This window comes from Ambystoma mexicanum, chromosome 1p (assembly GCF_040938575.1).
Source record: "Ambystoma mexicanum isolate Mex_15411 chromosome 1p, UKY_AmexF1_1, whole genome shotgun sequence".
NCBI classification, from domain to species: Eukaryota; Metazoa; Chordata; class Amphibia; order Caudata; family Ambystomatidae; genus Ambystoma; species Ambystoma mexicanum.
The window spans coordinates 842894546-842913426 of record NC_090921.1 but is presented as its reverse complement, the minus strand read 5'-3'; the positions used below and the strand labels follow the sequence as shown (position 1 = coordinate 842913426).

Here is an 18881-nt window from a genome sequence, read left to right as displayed (position 1 = left end):
CTCTACGGAGGCAGTTCGCTCGGCGGGGGCGGGCGAGCAGGGACACCCAAGCAGGGGAGAGGAGGGGCCTTGGAAAACACATGGGAACGTGGACGGGACTCCCCTGACAGGCGGGAGTATCGGGAGGCACCACCCCAGACGGCAGCCTTTAAAGGAGGCGGGACGTGGCAGGAACAACCAATAGAAAGCCTGATAGTCAGGGAAGGACCCTATTGGTGGGGAGACAAGTCACTCATGACTTATAAAAGACCGGGAGCTGATCAACGTGTTGTTGTTTCCTTTTCTAGTCATACGGAGAGGGCGAAGAGCGAAGGGACGACTGGTGGGCCTATCCGGAGTCCCAAGAGGCTTAGGAAAGAAGGTTATTTTCCCAGGAAGCGGCCAGAGAAGTGAAGTAACTTCCAAACAGCCAGGAACAATTGACTATAATTTCGTTTGGTTAAGAACCAAGAATAAAGCACTATTTCAGCATCTAACCACTGGGTGTGACTCTTGATTTCTACATTGGCGACGAAGGTGGGATTAGCGACAACGCGATGGAGACCCTAATTAAGGCGCTGACGGACGGCCAACAACAGTTGCAACAATTACTACAGCTACAAACTCAGCAAGCGGCAGCTGACCGCCAGGCCTTCCAGCAAGCCATCCAATTGCAGGGGGCCTTGCAAACCACGGCGCAAGACAAACAACACGAGACCATTACTAGGCTCACGGACGCAGTAGCCAGCTCCAGGAACCAGCCCATGGTACCGTCCACGCTGCTTCAGAAGTATAAGGAAGGGGAAGATCCAGCCTTTTTCTTCACCAGTTTTGAAAGAATAGCGAGAAATGCGCAATGGCCACCCGAACGTTGGGGACAATATGTGGCTCCCCTGTTATCCGGAGTGATGCAGGGAGCGTATCAGGCGGTGAACCCCAATGGCATCACTCTATACGGTGAAATCAAGGCAGCCGTACTGGACCGGTTAGGCCTGGACGAGGAGGCCTACCGTATCCAGTTAAGGGACACAAAGCTAAGGAATGGGGAAAGCCCCCGGCAGTTATATTACCGCATCAAAGATCTGACGGAGAAGTGGATCCAGGCACCTACCCCAGCTAACCAACCGCTATTGGACAAAATAATACTAGAACAGTTTATAGAAGCCTTGCCAGGCCCAATGCAAAGATGGGTTCGGCAACACCACCGGCCTACATTGGCAGAGGCGGTCGACATCGCGTCGGCTTATCAAAAGGCCGGGTATAGCCGTCTCCCCATAACCGGTGCCATAGGAAGAATGACCTTATCCAGCCTGGAACACCCAGTACAAAAGGGACCAAGAGGGATCCCCACCCGATGGAGGCAACCAGAGGACGCCCCAAAAAAATACGAAGAAAGAAAACTGGGACATGAGGAGAAGCAGTCACCTATGCCCCAGGGGTTTCGACAGCCCCAATGCTTTGAGTGCAGTGAATGGGGCCACATTGCCCGGTTTTGCCCCAGAAGGAAGACGACAGAGCCCATGGATATTGGCTTTATGAAAACCCATCCAGAAGAACGCAGCCCTGGACCCTATGTTGTGGATATAAGGGTTGATGGTCGACCAACGAGGGCGCTGCTAGATAGCGGAAGTAGACAAACAGCCATATCTCCAACCGTGAGTACTACACCTAATTTGTCTAACATTTCTATACCAATAAGGTGTATTCATGGGGACGTAAAATCATACCCGGTGAAGGAGATACAGATAGAGATGAACCACGAAACCACTCAGTTAAAGGCTGCCGTCCTTCCTACCCTACCTACCCCCGTAGTCATAGGGACAGACTTACCACACTTTGATAAAGCACTAAGGACCATAGAGGAAGAAGGCGGAAGCAGGGTCAACCTCAAAGTCACGAAAGAAGAGAACCCTAGAAACCCTCCCGGTCACAAAAGACGGAACAGATTAGAGTGGTGTCAAGCCAGTTATAGGACTCGTCCAATCAATTGGAACCCCGAAGATCATGAAGATTCCCTGAGAGGCGAAACCCTGACTGATCCAACCCTTCGGGTAGCCCGGGAGAGAGCGGCCAACGAGATAGAACCAGATGTAACAAAGGGACCGGGGTTCTTGTTTCGTCGTGGCCTCTTATATCGCAAATACAAAGCGGACGATGGGAACGTAAAAGAACAACTGGTCTTGCCAAAAACACATAGGATGGTCATAATGCAGTTAGCACATAACCACCCCTGTGGGGGGCACATGGCCTCCCTAAAAACCCAGCAGAACATCTTGAGACGGTTCTATTGGCCAGGCATATATGGGGAAGTAGCCCGGTTCTGCAAGGCGTGCCCGACTTGCCAGTTAACCAGTGGGGTTTTACCAGCAAAGGCCCCACTACAGAAAATGCCCCTCATTAACGTACCCTTCCAGCGAATAGGCATGGACATCGTGGGACCTATAGAACCTGCTTCCCGAGGGTACAGGTATCTACTAGTCATAGTTGACTATGCTACGCGATATCCAGAGGCGTTTCCCTTGAAGGGAACCTCAGCCCGACAGTTATGTGACCAACTCATACCCTTCTTCGCGAGGGTGGGGTTACCCTCGGAAGTCATTACCGACCAAGGGACTAATTTCATGTCCACCCTACTTCGACAAGTATGCGAGAGACTACAGATTCATCAGCTACGTACCTCAGTGTATCATCCCCAGACAGACGGGTTAGTCGAAAGGTATAACAAAACAATCAAGAAGATGATACGAAGAGTAACAGGACCCGACGGGAAGAACTGGGAACGAGTATTACCCTTAGTCTTAATGGTATTAAGAGATACACCGCAATCATCTACGGGATTCTCTCCCTTTGAGCTCCTTTTCGGAAGACAACCCCGAACCATATTGGATCTCGTAAAAGAGGAATGGGAGACTTCAGAGGAAATTTCATTAACAGAGTATACCGAAGAGCTAAAAGAACATCTGACAATACTCCGTTCAATGGCCGAAACGAATCTAGGACAAGCCCAAGTAACTCAGGAGAAGACATATAACAAAGGAAGTCGGATGAGAACGTTCAAGGTAGGGGACCAAGTACTGATCCTCCTACCTACCAGTACGAACAAACTACTGGCCAGATGGAGAGGTCCATATGAAGTTAAGGAGGTCCTTAGTCCGGTGACGTATCGAATCCACCAACCCGACCGATCCAAACCAGACCAGGTATATCACGTGAATCTACTAAAGGCATGGACCACACCCATATTAGCGGCAACGATGGAGATCGGTGATGATGGTTCAGAACAAAATGTGACCCGACAACAAGGCAAACTGGAAGACGTTCAATGGGGTAAAATACTAACACCTTCCATGAAATCCGAACTGTTAGCCAGCCTGTCACCCTATGCAGGGGCCTTCTCGACCTTACCTGGAAGAACCAATCTAATCGAACATGAGATCAGAACCGATCCCGGACAGATTGTCCGGCTAAGACCCTATCGGATCCCCGAAGCAAGAAGGCTAATCATCAAAAACGAGGTAAAAGACATGCTACGCATGGATATTATTGAACCATCCACCAGCTCCTGGTCCTCCCCGCTAGTACTGGTACCAAAGCCGGACGGTACAATTAGGTTTTGTATGGATTACCGACAGCTGAATACCATTTCCAGATACGAAGCCTATCCAATGCCAAGAATGGACGAATTGTTGGAGAGCCTAGGATCCGCAAACTTCCTGAGTACACTGGACCTAACCAAGGGATATTGGCAAATCCCCTTGAAAACCACAGACCGAGAAAAAAACGCCTTTGCAACCCCCCAAGGCCTATATCAATTTAAAGTTCTACCTTTTGGCCTACACGGAGCTCCGGCCACCTTCCAAAGATTGATGGATGTCGTGCTACGCCCCCATGAGAAGTATGCTGCAGCTTACTTAGATGACATTGTCGTGTATAGCACTACCTGGGAGGCCCATCTATACCACTTGGAACAGGTGGTGGCTGAGTTAGCTAGGGCAGGCTTACACATCAATCCCAAGAAGACGGTGATGGGTGCGCACGAAACTAAGTATCTTGGACACCTGGTTGGTGGAGGCATGTTACGACCCCAAACTTCAAAAATCAAAGCTATATATGAAATTTCAACGCCCACTACAAAAAAACAAATCCGAGCCTTCTTAGGCTTCATCGGTTATTACCGAAGGTTCATCCCTGATTTCTCCACGGTGGCTGCCCCCTTGACCGACGCTTTAAGGAATAAAGGAAATCCTGATCTGTCCAAAAATGTTGCGGCTTTGGATGCCATCGAGGTCCTGAAACAAAGGATTACCTCGAATCCGGTACTCCGGTGCCCCGACTTTCATGACCAATTTTTTCTGCAAACAAACGCTTCGAACCATGGTCTTGGTGCGGTTCTTTCACAAGAACATGATGGTGAACTTCAACCAGTCTGTTTCGTGAGCAGGAAACTCGTTCCTCACGAGGAGGCCTATTCAACGGTGGAAAAAGAGTGTTTGGCCATCAAATGGGCAGTGGAAACTCTCAAATATTATCTCTTGGGACGCCCCTTTACATTGTATACTGACCACGCTCCCCTACAATGGCTCGCCAAACATAAGGATACCAACCAGCGTGTTCTTCGCTGGTTCCTGTCACTGCAACCGTTTGATTTCCTTACCATTCACAAGCCTGCTGGATTCCAACTGGTGGCCGACTATCTGTCCAGGAATGCTCCCTTGCCCGATCGGCCAGGGTTTGTGATGGGGAGATGTGAAGAGGGTCCCGTCGGACGAAGGGAAATGGGGAAACATGGAGTACTGACAGTGGCCCACGAAACAGCCCAGCCCTTACCTTGTTTCGCCGGGGTGGACGTCACGGGTGCTGTCCGGGGCTCGGAGCTGCGGCCAGCCGCGGTGCGGAGACGCGCGCACCCCGGCGTGTTCCTCTCGCCGCCGGAGCAGGCAAGAAGAGAGAGGCGACGGGCCAGACGGAGCGGGTCGCTCTACGGAGGCAGTTCGCTCGGCGGGGGCGGGCGAGCAGGGACACCCAAGCAGGGGAGAGGAGGGGCCTTGGAAAACACATGGGAACGTGGACGGGACTCCCCTGACAGGCGGGAGTATCGGGAGGCACCACCCCAGACGGCAGCCTTTAAAGGAGGCGGGACGTGGCAGGAACAACCAATAGAAAGCCTGATAGTCAGGGAAGGACCCTATTGGTGGGGAGACAAGTCACTCATGACTTATAAAAGACCGGGAGCTGATCAACGTGTTGTTGTTTCCTTTTCTAGTCATACGGAGAGGGCGAAGAGCGAAGGGACGACTGGTGGGCCTATCCGGAGTCCCAAGAGGCTTAGGAAAGAAGGTTCTTTTCCCAGGAAGCGGCCAGAGAAGTGAAGTAACTTCCAAACAGCCAGGAACAATTGACTATAATTTCGTTTGGTTAAGAACCAAGAATAAAGCACTATTTCAGCATCTAACCACTGGGTGTGACTCTTGATTTCTACACTAACTAAAAGCTTGATTATGCCAACACAATGTATTGCTCCCTTCTCACTAACAGCATGAGTTACACCAAATAGCGCTAAACATATTAATCAAACTAAGCAGTGATTAAAGCAATCCTGGCCACATCTCAAATCGTGAATACCCATTAAAAAGGTTGCCGGGATATCTGCAGCACTTCAGACCACTCGTTGATCCCCACCACTCAACCCATTGTGAATTTACTTCTGTGCTGTGCCTGCTGCAATGCCAGGCATAGCAGGATGGAGTTAATAAGGGGACTGCTTAGAGAGTTGAACACTCGCCGAATCTTTGGAGTGTATTTACATTCTCATCACCTTTGACTTCATGTATAACCTGTTCTGCCACAGTCAGCGAGTGCTAAGTGAGAGAAACAAATGATTTAAACAGGCGCCCATTAGAGAGGAAGATAAATATTTTAAAAATAAGCACAGAAAGCCTTTTCATTTGGCTTTCAATTTGAATCATATTTGTGTGTTGACACTAAGGTTTTGGGGAATGCAGGTAGAGCCTCTATATGTAAGGTACTGGCCTCACATGCCCAGTTGCTGTCATCACATCGCAAGTTCATGCCCAAATGTTATGTGCTGATTTTTGTGAAGTGCTCCATCAACATAATTGGCCTCTTGGGGCTTTTTCTAGCGACGCCCTTGGGTCCAGTGAGAGAAAAGGGTCCAAGCAAGCCAAAAGATGTGTTCAATTTCCTTGTAAAGATCAAGAACTGGGATGCTCCTCTCAAATGCAGCAGTAATGCCACCCTATGCAGAGCGCTCAAGTTTCCCGTGGCCATGCCCGGAAAGCCATCCAGTTCTGTGTTTTTGCCTTTGGATACTGCGGCTTTGAGTTCTTCCCCATCCAAATTGTAGAAAAACTGCAAATCCCAGAATTCTTAGCAACAGCAGGCCTGAGTGGCTTTCTCATATTCATCGTCCAGGAACTATTTCCTTAAAAATACTTGATAATAAAATAATGTTGTAGAAATGTCTTTCTGAAGATCTAGTAGAGCCTCTGTCATTATTTTCCAAACTCCATCACGCTTTCCGTTAGTGCTACACGCACAAAGTGCGTTAAAATGCATTATCTGGTGCAGTTTCCGTTTTATTATTCCATGCAAGAGTGGCCCGCAATCCTCCCTATTAATGGTATTTTTCATTCTTTCATGTCTTGCTAATGTTACTTCCCAACGTGCTTTAAAATGCACAATTTGGTACTCTTTTCAATCAAAGTTCCTTGGACGAGAATAGCAAAACGCCTCCTAAAAGGTTCTTGACAGTATGGTGGTCACACACATACTGCCTATTTTAGAGCCCATTTTATTACAGGGCTGGGATAATCTATATACCCCAGAATTATTATAATAGCATATCGGAATACCTGCAATATTTTCCAACACCCAAGAGGCAGAGGTGAAACTTGCAAATTCTCCCCTGATGTATTTAAAACTTGTATATACCTATACTGAAGCAAAGCACACGGTTTTCTTTCAATACAGGGAAAATATTTTTTCTACTAGGACATTGTAAGGACATTAAAAAGTGGGCATCTCTTTCACAACGTAATGCATAAAAGAGTCCGATTTAACGCTTTTGTGTATTAAAAATAATGTGCCGTAGTGGTATGATCTGCTACTATACAATACGAGGATGGAAATGGATACGAAACTCGCTTTATTTGTTTCACTTTATTTAAATTTGAGATAAGGCAACAGTACAGCGAGTCCTTCGAGCACAATAGGCACAGTAAATCATAAGTGAGCCCAACTTAAACAAGAATCTATGCATACATGATCACCACGTTCTCACCAACATATTTCTTAAAGGGAGAAAGGGAGTAAAGTGGCAGGGTGATGGGGTTGAAGGGTGGGGTTAGGGCAACGCCCATGATGACGGTGAGGGTAACAGTAGAATAACAGTAGGCAAGCTCAGTTATAGAATTCATTAAAGGTGTCCCATATGTCACTATATCAAGCTAAGTTATTATTTCCCTAAAATTCCATTTTCTCATATCTGGCTTGCAAGGACATCACATCTAATCACAGTTGAACTGCGACTTTGTTTCAAAATCTGTATTTTGCTGAACCAACCAAAGCCTCTTCTGGATGGGGAGCCGATCAGGTCTCCCTTCCAGATAAAAAAACAAACAAAAAAACAGTTCATCACAATGCAGTTCACAATCCAACACTAAATGAATTCTTCCAAACACATCCTCGAGTAATGCGTTAACCTAGAACATGCGAGACAGCAAACTAATCTCTGTCACACAGGGCTAACATTAGTCGGTCTCAAGGAGTACAGAATAGTGCATCCTATTATGGGACCAATAACACCTAAACACAATCTGTTGCACCAATCAAAATCACAGGTCAATTTTCACAGTCTGGATCAAGTCACAGATCTTGCTCTAATATGTGTAAAGGATTATGCTATCAAGTTCCGCTGATCAGCTATCCATCTTTTTCCTGTCCCCTTTTACGAGGTCTGCCCCGCTATTTAGCATTTTCACGATCATAAAGGTAAAGAGCATTGTAGATGATCAGCAGCATATACAGTCTGGGAGGGGTAACTTTGCCCTCGGCCATCAACCCAACTGTGCTCTCTATCCGATGACTCAATGTCCAATATCTATCCATCTCACTATCCCACAGCTTATATTTAAAATATAACAATTTGAAATACAGCCTACTTTTTATAAGATGGTGCAAATGAACTAACATTTAGCCAGAGGTATTTCAGTAAACTGCCTGCCATTACCACCATGATGGTAAACCTGTAACCTCAGATCACCACTGTTGGTATCCATCAAGGAATATCCACTCTGCCTGCAATGAGGCCATTGAAAGATGATTTAAATCATTTCATTATCTTTTAAGAATAACACATGTTTTGGTACTTGGAAACTCCACTGTCCTTATTTTATTTATTGAATATTCATACAGTGCACTGTATAGAAAAAAAAGATGTTTCCAGGTGCCACAAAAGGGGGTGGGGCAGGGGAGATAAACAACAATAACGGTACTACTAGGCCTTGCGACATTCAGATTGTGCAAATGCAGTAACAACATTTGAAGGGGGGGGAAGGGCATGGTGGAGGTGGGGTGGTAAGCAACGGTCAGGGGATGGGGCAAAAAATGCAGAGGCGGAAGGGAAGAAGGAAGAAAGGGCCGAGGGGCTAGGCAAGTGCTGGGGGATCATAGGGGGGCAAGTACCAGGAAATGTTGGGAGGTAGACAACCGTCTAAGTGAGATGGCGGGGGGCCGACCAGCCTCAGGAGGGATGCCCAACCCACCAGGCTAGTCAGGGAAGGGGGGCCAAAAGGGCAGTGCTGGTTTGGGGGGATGCTGATAAAGACTGGTCAAGGAGGGCTTGGTGCCCTGCAAGAATCATAAGGGTCCAGGCCGCCAGTTGCAGCGGCAGATGGGGGCATTAGCAATGGACTGCGAGAGGGAAGAAAGTAGAGAAGAACAGGGTCTTGAGAAGCTTCCAGAACTTAAGGAGGTCCCGCTTGAAAGCAAACCTCAATTTACAGGGGCACCCCTTAAATACAGGGGACCCATAATCACCATAAACCCGAGTAAAAAACCACCCCTCTAGGGAATTTAAAAGCCATTAGTCTGTCTTGCAGGTGATAACAAGACTTTAATCTTTACAGATAACGAGGATTAGGGAAATGGACGAGGACTGCCATTCCAGGCAAGCATTCTGTCGTCATCCTTCGCTGACTCCCAGGTCCTGAATACTGGTGCTTAAATACTCTTGACTTGGTCACTGGATACCAGCAGAGCTCCTCCAAACTTGTTCTTCTTGCCATACAAGGGATGCTGCAGAGGCTGTATTAGCAGGAATACTTTGTCACTCTTTTTTAGTGTAATTTACTATGTTATAAACATTCATACATAAACACATCTTCCCGCCATTCTGTCAACATTAACGCCATAAAATTATATTTGATGTGGTCCAATAGCTTCTACAGAAAAACACTTTTCTAATACTATGTCATGTTGAATCTTAGTCTCCATTTGCGTGATTGACAGGATCAGTTTCTCAACCACTTCATGCACTCCAGCCTGCCTAGCCTATATTTAGCACAGCTTGACTTTACCATGTGCTTTGACATTTGATTTTTAAAACTCCATAGAATAACATTTCCAAGTGTTTTTCAACTAATTTGTACATTATATTTTAAATACTACCGATCTATATTTAGTGACTGGATGCCTGTGTGTGATTATTTTTGCATGAAAAAAGTTCTCAGTGCTATAGTGCTTAGAGAAGTCTTGCCTCAGTTGTAAAGCACTTGGACAGTTTGGAAATGTAGGAAAGAACTAGGCTCCTTCCCAACAGGCTCAAGTCTGAGAGGGGCAGAGAGACCATTCCAGAGGGAGGCACCTGCCGAAGAGAGAGTTCTACCTCCACCCTCCCACGCCCCTCAACTCGCTGCTTGGAAAAACACCTGATCTGCAGAGAGTTCGAGCTAGAGGACCGAAGGGCTCTAGCAGGGAGGTATTTAGGGAGACAGAGTTGGATGTAGCATGGTCCTAGGCCCCAGAAAGCCTTGTGGATGATGCAGAGGGTCTTGAATTTAATCCTTGCAACCACCGGGAGCCAGTGAAGAGATTTTACGACTGGAGAGATGTGGTCCCTGGGCTTGAGGCCAAGGACAAGTCTTGCAGTCCTATTGTGGATTAGTTGAAGGGGGTGGGGGAGAGGAAAGAGGCAGATTGTGGAAGAGTTATTTTTTTTGGGGGGGGGGGGGGCTTCGAATGTCTGGCAGTGGCCAATGATCAATGTGGTCCTCGGACAAGAGCAAAATCAAACCTTTGGCCCACTATAAAGTGTTTGTGAATACCCTTGTCTTAGATGTTTAAAAGTCTTAAACAATTTTTTGTTTATGCTGGAGGGAATTCAAAATAATGTGCCTCACATGCAAAGCATTTTAGAAAAAAAATTGTTCTACATTTTCAAACAAAGAAAGTGGTCTGTATCAAGTAATAAATCAGCAGATCAAGATTAACGATAATACAATGTCAAAGGAAAGACAATGAATTAAAGGAGACCAATACAATCTCTATTGAATACAGTTAATCAAATCAGTTCAGGAAATAATTCAGCATTCCAAATATTCAACTTTTCTCAGTACAATTACTTCCTAAAAATCATTCTGTAGTCCCATGCGAGACAGCATACTGACTGAAAGGTTGCAAACGCTAAATTCAGTGTTTTCCCCGGTAATAAAAGAGTTTGAATCTGTTTCCCTGAACAGTTGAAACAGATACCTAATAAATCAGCCAAGATCATCTCTGTCTTAATTTAGCCTGAAAGACATTCCAGAATGCTGTGAAGATAATGAAACCCTGGATAAGCTAAAAGAGGAAATGGCCCATCTGTCTTGGAAGCACAAACTTACTGTATTCTGCAATTAAAGCATCATAAAAAATACATTCATGAGGTTTACAAACACAGGTTCAATAAATACAGTTATCTCACACAAACAAACAGAGAGCCATCTGTTTGGTAAACTCCATTCCAAATACAAGGAAATTCAAGGAAACACTGCAGCCCCTGTAAGGGAGGAAGGGTCTTCTCGACCCCCCCCGTACATTCTGCGTGGAATGGATCTCTTGCTCATCCCATCACAGGGAGACGTCCCCTAGTCTGCCCTCGGAACACAGCGGACAGAAGCCATTGGATGGCACAGACAGACTATTTTGTGCCACCCCAGACTCCATCTTTTTACTAGGCCGCACAATGATTTCTAAAAAGCCATCTCTCCCACTATCCAGCGAAACGCGCAGCCAGCCCAGCCACCCTCACCTCCTCAGTCTGCGAATTGTTGCAAAAGACACTCTATTCTTTCTCTTCCTCTGAGCTCACTGCCCTGTGTGTGACCGGAACAGAACTACTGTCTGCATGCCCATCAGTCTCCACAAACCTGTCTGTGGCCCCTCGACCCCCACCCTGAAGAGCCACAGTTCCCCGACCTCTCTTGATGAAGATACACATCTGACACCCCTTTTTATGAGCAGACCAAGCACCCACCAAGGGGCTAACCCTCAACTGTTATATATCCTGGGTAAGAAAAACACATGTCAGCTTATATCATGAGGCATCAGACAGATCAAAACTCCAAGGTGGTCCCTTGGCCCTGAACCCCAGGATTTATAGGCCCTAGGATACAAAGGGCAAAATCGATCAAGTACCTAACAATATGAACTCTACAACATCCCCATGACTGTCCACTTTTTTCTAATGATCATTTGTTGCATGCCTTCAGTTCCTGTTTTTGCTAAAAATAGATTAGTAGTTATGCTTCATCTTGTGTGCCTGACATTCACCCCGCTGAGATGAGACCAGCTGACCCACATGCTGCTCTACGAACACCCAAGCATCCAGTCAATCTGGTGTGACCGTCTCCTTTGTTTTTATAATGTATCTGCACATCCAGCCTATTGTGTTCAAGTATTATGCACCTATATCAAAGCGTCAGCTGTGACGTGTTTCAATCTTATAATGTGCTGCCCATGTAATGTTTGGCAGAACGCTCTCAGGGCAGCAGAGTTCTCTGCGTGCATCTTTTACCGGATATAAACTTTTTTCAACTTGCAATCCATCTCCTGGTCTCATTCCCTACTGAGGTGTGATCATTTATTCCAAGTTTGGGATTTGTGTTTGGGGAATGGGTTCCTTCATTTGGTGACCACTTTCATGCGATTGCTCCAAGATGTCCCTGTACTGTGGCGAGATCCGTGGCACCCCCATCAAGACCACCGCCACCTACGGTTGACCAGTATCTAAAATGCGTACACTCCTGAGCAGGTTCCGCGGGTCCCAGCTTTGTGAATACCCAACAGCTCGCCGGAGCGGCTTGGTTGGGGGAGGCACCCCGTGGCTCTCGTAACACCACGGACACGTGAGTGTTGATTGCAAGAAGAATAAAAAGGAGGGAAAATTGATAAAGGATGGAGCAGATTAAATAATAAGGTAACACACTACGGGTTGGGTTTGAGTGGGTAGATTGAGTGATTGTTGACTGAAGTGTTTCTTTTATTTATGGCCATTAGGTTTTTATATAGAAGGTGATGAAATAAGAGGCGATACAGGAACCTAGCTCTGAAAGATGGTGGTAGGTGGTGCCGCATACTACTGTCTCGACCAGTACAGGAATATAAGTGAGAAAAAGGAAAAAGTAGGAGTCTCATATGTTGAGTAGGCTCAGAAATAGTAGTAGTTCTGTCTTCTAGTTTTGATGATTTTTTTTGGAGGTAGGCCCAGAAGGGGCCGGGGTGAGGTGAATGAGAAGTGTGAATGAAGGGGAAATAGAACATCCTTGAAAAAGAGCTAAGGGTATGAAGGGTTGGCCTAAAATATAGGTTTCATGTTTTATGTTGTCAGTAAGGTGCATCGGTCTGTCAGGTTAAACTGTTAATTGGTTTATGTCTCTATGTTTTTTGTTCTTTCTATGCATTGATCAAGGCAATATAAGACATGAGTGAAATGTTTTGAAATATGATTTTAAAAATTGTTGCTAGATTGTTGCTAGAGAGATAAAGAGATTGAAGTGTTAACAGTGTTGGTTACCACACACCCACACAGATAGTGGGTAGAAACTGAGAGAAACCATGGGGGCAGACACGCCACCCCTGCACATCTGCAAACACCACCCCCTCTATAGCAAGAAAATAAAGGAATACCATGGGCAGTGGCTGACAGAGATTAAAGGGGAGGGGATGTCCCAAATCTGGCCAGAAGAAGGGCAATTCGATAAGACGGTGTTAGACCTTGTAGCTACATACTTAATGGCTAAATATAAAGGGAAGCAACTCCAGAATAGAAGAGATGTGTTGGATCTGTGGAGGATGTTTGAAGAAATGCCCCTATAAATAACAAAGAGAAGGAGTCACAACATCAATTTGACCGCACCGTCTTACCTTTCTGACACGCTAGCGAGAATACAATCTACAAGACCCACCAGACTAGGGTACACCAACCAACACACAGTGCCGCGAATCACTAGGGGGCAGGAGGAATAGGATTCCCTTATCTTGCACCTAAGCTATGGAACGCGCTCCCCACAGCCCTTAGAGCTGAAACCTCTCTCCATGCCTTCCACAAAAACCTAAAAACTACCCTCTTCAACTAGCGGCTAGCTCATTGTCTGTACTTTGATTACAGCTATGTTTCCTGCACCTATTGTAACAAGCGCCACAATGCCATTTCCTTCTGCTTGTGTATACGTGACTGAAACCAAGATATGAACATCTACTGTAACCAGCACCACAATGCCCAGGGGCTGCTGTGCGCTTAACAAATGTGAATAAATGGAAAAAAAAAATGGATCCAGCACATTGCCAAGCTAACATGTGTAACAGCTCTCGAGAAGCCAATCAACATCCAACTGAAATAGAATATGGCACTTAACTACGCCACACACATTGAACTAGGCTGTTCCCATATTGGTGACGAGTGGTTGTTGGCCCCCTTGTCACATTGGTTGGAAATATGGTCAAATCCAAAAGCTACCCTGACGCATACGATCATAAGAGCTTTGGTCTGCAGCCCCACGTCTCATAAAATTCCATGGACTTCATATATTTTTTAATGCATTTCCCAGCTAAATGCTGAGAATCTGCAATGCCCATCAACCCTTCTATTACCCTGTATAGCCAAGAAGTACAAGCAATTGTTTAACGAAATTCTTGTTACAAATAGAGAAACTTCTGCACTGGGGGTCACACGGGCTCACTTCAATTCTTTATGGCTGGGGGCAAGAACTAAAAATTGGGCAATCGCTGGTCAGTCCACAGCCTGTCCGTGTTGTCATTGGCCCGACAAGGACTTATTGTACTTTGTAATGTTCTGTCCAGCATACCAGGATCTAAGAAGAAAAACTATCATACACTGCTCAAAAATGCCGGCTTTAACCATGTTAGAACTGCATGATTCATTTGTTGTCAGCAAACACTACCACAGGAGCATGGGGCTGTGTAGAGTATCTAAGAAAAGCCTGGTATAGGCGGAACAAATATTTTCTAATTTGACTAACACATGCACCTTTTACCTGTTTTTACCCATCATTACTGTGACTTTTACTTCATATGTTCAAACTCCTATGAACTGTTTCATACCCGTCAGACTGTCCTCGGCACACCAGACAACAACCGAAGAACCCCCTGTGAATGCATCGGAGGGACACGGCCTCCTTAGCCTTGTCCTTTATTGCTTTTTATTGTGTGTTCTGTTGTGTTTTATGCGGAGTATTTCATGTGGGACTCTCTCTTTTGGTTTGAACAGACCCTTGGGATACCCTTATTGCACCCATGGGTGGGAGTACAACCCTGTACTCCTAGTGTATGTTTTTTGGTCACCTGTGTTTGGCCCACAGAGCAGGGTATGGGTTGGTGGCAGCACTGTGCTGAATTGACAGGTGCCCTGAGCATCCTCCATTTGGGATGCCCAGGTCCTGTCATTGGAATCTGTGGATTCCTGATGGAGACAAGATGGCCCCCGTGGCCTCTGGCCTTCCATCGCCTGTTACCTTGGTTTTCCCAAAGTCACGGGCAGCCCTGACTCACTCCCTTCCCCCTGACTGGCTGTTGGGTGGAAGTTCCAAATATGGTAGTATGGGGAAGTGCAGACCAGCCTGGCTGGAGCCTTCCCAACAACCGTATGTTGTGGGTACGCTCGTGGGATGGGACCTGGGAGACAGACAGTCCTGCCCGAAACTGGTATGAATGCAGTGTGGAGTGTTGAATGGCTGGGTACTTGTGCCAATACACATTACTTGTTGCGAGTGTCTGGAGAGAAGTGAATGGCCTGAATGCACTGTGCGCCTGATTGGTTCTGAGTGATTGCTTGCCCGAGTGTGACCCAGTAGAATGAATGGGAGATCAACTAGTATATCTTTGGCCCTCTCACTGTTTGAAATCGTTCAGAAGCTGAAGTCGAAACGGACATTGAAACTGATGCTTAATCTTGAAGCCTGTCTGGAAGAGAAGAATTGCTGTTGCTCTACTTCGTCGATCTGAAATCTGTCGTGTCTCTAAGAACTGATCCAAGAGAGGACCTGCTAAGGAGACCTCTTCCAGAGCTACGAGGGACCATCGTGCACTGCTAACCTTCGCTGAAAAACTCTGGAAGTCAGCCTATGAAGGACTGTCAACTGGAGACGGGGACTGCCGACGAGAACGAAGAGAAGCACCGGATAGTCCGTCCACCATAGTCGACCACGGTTCGCAGGTTTGCTATAACCGCTGGAGGCCCGTCGAAGCCATGTTGCCCCGAATCGGGAACCACTCGACGCTGTGCCGCTGACGACCGGCGCTGCAACGCTCCCGTTGATTAAGAAATTAGAATCCAAGAAATCCCTCGTCCGCCTCGTCGACTGCTTTGTCCCGTCGGAGAAAGCAGAGGTCGCTGACGCGCCGAGGAGAAACCACTGGTGGGTTTCCCGCCACCTGATGACCGCAGAGACGCCGGACGACTCGACGTCCTTGCTGAGCCAAAGTTCTTCATAGACTCTTTGCAGTCCCGAACTATCGACCACGAGGTGCCCTGCACGCCTCTTCCTCGCAGGACGTCCACGACCGATCGTCGACCAGCACCGCTAGCACGGAAGCTGCGACCTCACCGCCATCGTTCATCCTTTTCTTTGTGGGATCTCAACGATCTGTGGCTCCTGCCTTAAAAGGGAACCGCTCAAGAAGGAGTTGTTGCCGGCCCGACGACGAACTCTGTGATTCTAGGTACAATTGGCTTGGAGAACTATTTAGAAGGAAATAAGACTCATATTGAACAATATATGGACTGGGCTTGTTTTATATCTTTATTTACAGGTTGCCCAGATGGAGGATCCTCATAAAGAACTGTGCCTAGTGGTAGGGGCTCAGTATTCTGCCAATTGTTCTTACCAACTGCTTTCCTCCTATGTCTATTGTTGGTTCAGTTTATTGATTGATTTGTGTGACATTTGACCACAGTGCAGTTGATGCCCATTAATGAAATCTGATAGTAATTGTGTTACCACGTAGAACTGTGTATATATTTGCCATTGTAGATTAACGGAGCACAAAGTGAGTTATTGTGATCGTGTATATAACCTTGAACCTTAATTATATAAAGACTGTTTACACTAATACAGTTTGTGGACATTTCTTTGTGGGGGCTTGGGGACTACACTGTACTTAAGAACCAGCCTGCATCACCTCCTGAGAAGCTAGGCCTTGATTGCTCGACTACGTTACCAATAATAGAGAATCTTGGCTGGGGTCCTCTGTGCCACTCCTCTGCCGTATAGAGAGCAGGAGTACAGACACCCCCGACCAGTGTGTTTCTTTTCACCCCCTATGTATGATGTGCTGTCTGAGGACAAGCTACAAGACAGTGTCGCGCAAAAATAGAGCATCAGACTACATATCTAAAGAATCTTCCAATCTCTTAGCACAGATACCAGACCAGTTTAAGCTGTTCAACTCAGCAGAGACCTTTTTTTGCATCACTCATACCAAGCATCCAGGCACGAGCAAACGCCAAATGGTTGCAGACTGTGAGGTGGGAGCTGCTCCAACTGGCCAATGACACTGAAGAGGGGTTCAACGTCATCAAGGTAGAACTCAGAGCCCTGCAGAACCGCTACATTTTGGACCTCCTCACAGCAATGGAAGGCAGTGTTTGCCGAAAAATCAGGAGTGCATGTTGCAAATGTATACCTTCTGCAGATGCGGACAACAGGACACTATCACATGCAATTGCTGCGGTACACAGCCTCAGAGAAAGGATGAAGAAGGAAGGTGGCATCCAACCCAGTGACTGGTTCAATACCGTTTTCGACTGGGTACCATCATGGTTTGGGACTGCAATGAAGCTACTGGTCCCCATCATAGTATTCCTGCTGCTGATTTTCTGAGTGCGCCAGGTACGGGTTCGATGCTGTGCAGAAAGTATGCCTAGTAGTGCAATGATGATGGTGATAGTGGGCAATCCAAACAAGGTGTCTCATGATACAAAGGAAGCGCAAGTACAAACAGGTGAAGACAATGAGCCCAAATACTGCATGACAGCAGTGTACAACACAGGGGATAGAGTGGACAATGTATGGCACACAACCATCAAAGAGCCCTGCGAGTTGGAATGGTATAATGAGGTGTGGGTTGACCTAGCTGGGGATAGTGGGTGCATCTACATGACATGCACCCCTGAGGAATATGCTAGAAGGGGTGAAAGCCTAAAGTCTGTTTGCAGAGCCTGGATGCCAATAAAGGGGGCTCCACCTTGGGATGAAGCGGTGATGGAGGCAAAAGAATGTCGACGCACTAATGGCCAAGGGTATTAGTTACTTTAGGAGTAACAAAAGGGGGGAATGTAAGGGAGGAAGGGTCTTCTCGACCCCACTCCCCCCATGTACATTCTGCATGGAATGGATCTCTTGCTCATCGCGGGGAGACGTCCCCTTGTCTGCCCTCTGACGACAGAAGCCATTGGATGACACATACAGACTCCATTTTATGCCACCCCAGGCTCTATCTTTTTACTAGGCCGCACAATGATTTCTAAAAAGCCATCTATCCAACTGTCCAGCCCCACGCTCAGCAAGCCCAGTTCTTCTTCTTCTTCTTCTTCTTCTTCTCATGGAAGCCCAGTCACGAATTGTTGCAAAAGACACTGTATTCTTTCTCTTCCTCTGAGCTCACTGCTGTGTGTGCGACCGGAGCAGAGCCACCGTCTGCGTGCCCATCAGTCTCCACAAATCTGTCTATGGCCCCTCGACCCCCATCCTGAAGAGCCACAGTTCCCCGACCTCTCTTGATGTAGATACACATCTGACCCCCCTTTTTATGAGTAGACCAAGCACTCACCATAGATCTAATCCTCTAATGTTATATACCCTGGGTAAGAAAAACACATGTCAACTTATATCATGAGGCATCAGGCAGATCAAAACCTCCAAGGTGGGCACCTGGCCCTGAACGCCAGGATTTATAGGCCCTAGGGTACAAGGGGCAAAATCAACCCAGTACCTAACAATATAAACTCTACGACATCCCCATGACTGTCTGCTTTTTCTAATGATTATTTGTTTTGTTGCATGCCTTCAGTTCCTGTTTTTGCTAAGATAGATTAGTTAGTTATGCTTCATCTTGTGTGCCTGACCTTCACCCCACTGAGATGATCCCAGCTGACCCATGTGCTGCTCGATGAACACCGAAGCATCCAGCCAATCTGGTGTGACCATCTCCTATGTTTCTATAATGTATCTGCAAATCCAGCCTGTGTTCAAGTATTATGCACCTATATTAAAGCATCAGGAGTGACACATTTCAATCTTATAATGTGCTGCCTGTGTAATGTTTGGCAGAGTGCTCTCAGGACAGCAGAGTTCTCTAAAAGCATTTTTTACCGGATATAAAACTGT

General features: G+C 46.6%; 1 protein-coding gene across 3 annotated transcripts in view; it reads right to left on the bottom strand.

The window, feature by feature from the left end:
- Window positions 1-18881, bottom strand: part of CMC2 (C-X9-C motif containing 2) — a 175457-nt gene that overhangs the window by 125319 nt on the left and 31257 nt on the right. The gene's annotated exons all lie outside the window — the stretch shown is intronic.